Genomic DNA, 3,100 nt, shown 5'->3' with positions numbered 1-3,100 from the left:
TAAACCTGCACTGTGAAATTTAAAAAACGAAAACAGTTTATCACTCTTGTTATTGCTTATATAGGTCTATGTTCTCAAACCAACTTATCTTGGAAATGCTTCAGTGAAGTTAGGACCCCTTTGGAATTTTCATCTTGTGAGTTGGTAGGCGAAACCCCTGAAACATTTACCTTACCATATGAGCGACGCAATATGTAAAATTTCAAAAAGTGAAGGACAAAAGCGCAGGGTACATATTTCTCTGTGTGTTTTGCCTTTTCTGTGTAGGATATAAATGCAACATGTACTGAAATGTCTTCTTGTTCTTTCCTAGTATATAGTGCATCCTACCTGTATAGTAGCATTAGGGGTGTCTCCCGTATCAAGTCAGTACCTTCAATTGGAGGAACACGGTCATGTGAGCTGGATGGTAATGTGGAAAAGCAGCGGAGCCCCCAGCACATGCATACACACACAGTTGTTTATTTGCTAAGTTTTTCTGCATAGCTGCCTAGCTTGAGCATTTTCTGGCTTGTTAAACTTGATTTCTGTATTAGTAGCTGTATTTAGAGCACAACCAAAAGCTGTTTGCTTAATTTCCTGTTTGCACTTAATTTTAAATCGTTTTTTTCTTAAAACTTGCATATTTTCTGTCCTTGACCTAGCACTCTTGTGTGGGGTCATTTACTGCACTGTTATAACTTGATATTACTTGTGAACCTCTGCTATCTCTGTAAAAACAAAACAAAAAAAAAAATCTTGCTTTTTTCCCACTGTTCTGAGAGTTAAAAAGTTCAGTTACAGGCTTGCTGTTCGTGTACTGATTGAAAGTTCCCCTGAGGCCATTTTGCTTGGGCTGAAGGAGGGTCTCTGTGTTCATCAGTGGCAGTGACTAACATTGAGCAGCTTCCCTGCCCCCGAGAGGTGGTTACTGACTTGAAACTGTAGTTTTATTGGCCACTAGGGGTCATTTCCATAACTCCTTCATTTGTCCTCAGAGGAGTGGTTTAAGGCAGTAACTTGTAGTTTATTGGCCATTTTGGGTCATTTCCTGTCTTTTCCAGCCCCCTGCTATAAAGCACGCTTTAGCGTGCATTAGCGCGATTTAGCGCAGAGTTGCTACCGTTGCACACTAGGGCAGCAGCGGTTAAGCAGGTTTAAACTATTCGGGCTACCTAAAGTCCACTCTTCAAATTTTCCCTTAAAACTACCTTCCTCGAACTATACTACTGATCTAATCAGCTTATCCTATAATTAAAAAGATCATCTCTACTTGACTCCAAGTAGACTATTCTCTATCTGTTAAACGTAGCACTTGCTCCTACAGTACTTATTACCTTGATACGGCACTCTTGTCATAGATAGTACCCCAAAACGCCACCCCGCCATCTCTCGGTCACCCACGTCCCCGGAATCTTTTTAAAGTTTTTTTGTCTATTCCTTCTAGCATGTCGAGGGATCAGTTGCTAGTGTCCTCTCCTGCTCAGCTGGTTAACCTGGGAATATTGAGGCAATGTTACAATTGCCTCATGTACACAGACAACCCTCTCCTCCTCCCACAAAACACAAATACATGTGAGAGATGCAACTATACGGCCAAACTGGAGGCTGAGCTCTCTCAACATAGGACTGGCAAGACCAGTCAGGAGGAGAAGGTTACCACACACACTATAGACCCAGTCTCACATAGTACCATTACAACCTCAAATCATACACATAAACACACAAAGACATACTCGGAGGCTCTGATCAAAAATCTACCAAAACAGCAGAGGCCACCAAAGCAGACACCCAAACAACCACCACCTCAGAACACAACACCTGCAACACATAGACCTCACAGTCAGAGTGTCAAACAGTCACAGCCCTTAAGGCCAAACACAATGCCAGACACACTAGTCATTGGTGACTCCATAGTCAGACACACTGACGTCCCGCTCACCAGACTGAGTAAGGAGAAGGTCACAGTAAGCTGCCTGTCGGGCGCTAGAATCCGCCACATAACGCAAGCACTCAGGTCTCTCAACAGCAGCTACAAATATGACTCAGTCATTGTCCACGCTGGTGTAAACGACCTGAGACGTACCTCCTTGGACTACATGAAAAGAGACATTGAGGAGCTCTCTGATTATGTAGCCCAGGCAGGTATGACCCTGACCTTGAGCAGTATCCTACCTTCACCAAGAATGATGCCACAATACAGAGATAAGATGATCAGCTTTAACAATTGGCTTAAACACTGGTGTCATTCAAAGGGGATCCAGTGTCTGTCTGCCTGGGATGACATGCTGGACAAGCCACGCTGCTTCAAGGGACGGCTTGCACCTGTCACCCTGGGATTCCGGATATTGGCAAAGGCTCTTGCCACCCCATAGTGCCTTTTTAGGCAAGGCTCAAATTCTAAACCTACCACCCTAGAACACAAAAAGGAAAAAACTAAGGGTAATGCTGCTCAATGCCAGAAGTCTAAATCTCAAAATGCACGCACTCGAGGCCCTTCTCAGTATGGAGAGCATCGATGTCTGTGCTGTGACAGAAACCTGGTTCAAGGCTCCTGAGAGCACCCCAGCGCTATCAGGTTTTACCTCATATCATGCGTTCCGCCCCAAAATCCAGACAATACCAAGAAAGGAGGGGTATCCATATTCATCAAGGACACCCACACCTCAAGACTGGTGGCAATGCACGATGCATCGGAGACCATCCAGGTGCAATTAACCATAGGCAAGACTGCTCTGCAAATTGTAGCATGTTACAGGCCACCCTCACAAACTCAGGAACCTCACATGGCCTTCTGAAAACACTAGAGGGGATAAATGTATCACCAAACACCATCATACTAGGTGACTTCAATTACCCTAATATAGACTGGGAACACTACTCAAGCCCAAACACCCTAGCCCAAAAGTTCCTGGAATTCATAAACTCAAATGCCATGGAACAACTAGTCACCATCCCCACAAGAGGAGATAGCATACTTGATCTCATCATCACGAACATGGGAGCACAATGTTCAACACCGGAGGTGTACCCCTCACTGGTGAGATCAGACCACAAACTAATCTCGCTGGAGGTCCTCATCCCACCCCACCTGAAATAAAAAGACCACAGTAAAGAACTT

At 44.5% G+C, this 3,100-nt stretch overlaps 1 protein-coding gene across 1 annotated transcript in view; it reads left to right on the top strand.

The window, feature by feature from the left end:
* Nucleotides 1-266, top strand: part of LOC122796660 (HAUS augmin-like complex subunit 1) — a 1,544-nt gene extending 1,278 nt beyond the window's left edge. Inside the window, exon 2 of the mRNA XM_044065312.1 lies at nt 1-266. This exon is cut by the window's left edge and continues 790 nt beyond it. The gene's annotated coding sequence lies outside the window, so the exon portion shown is untranslated.
* Nucleotides 267-3,100: the final 2,834 nt, after the last annotated feature.

Source organism: Protopterus annectens, chromosome 3.part0 (assembly GCF_019279795.1).
Source record: "Protopterus annectens isolate FY-2018-M chromosome 3.part0, PAN1.0, whole genome shotgun sequence".
Lineage (NCBI taxonomy): Eukaryota > Metazoa > Chordata > Ceratodontiformes > Protopteridae > Protopterus > Protopterus annectens.
The sequence above is the reverse complement of the archived record's forward strand: the minus strand, read 5'-3'. Positions and strand labels throughout refer to the sequence as shown.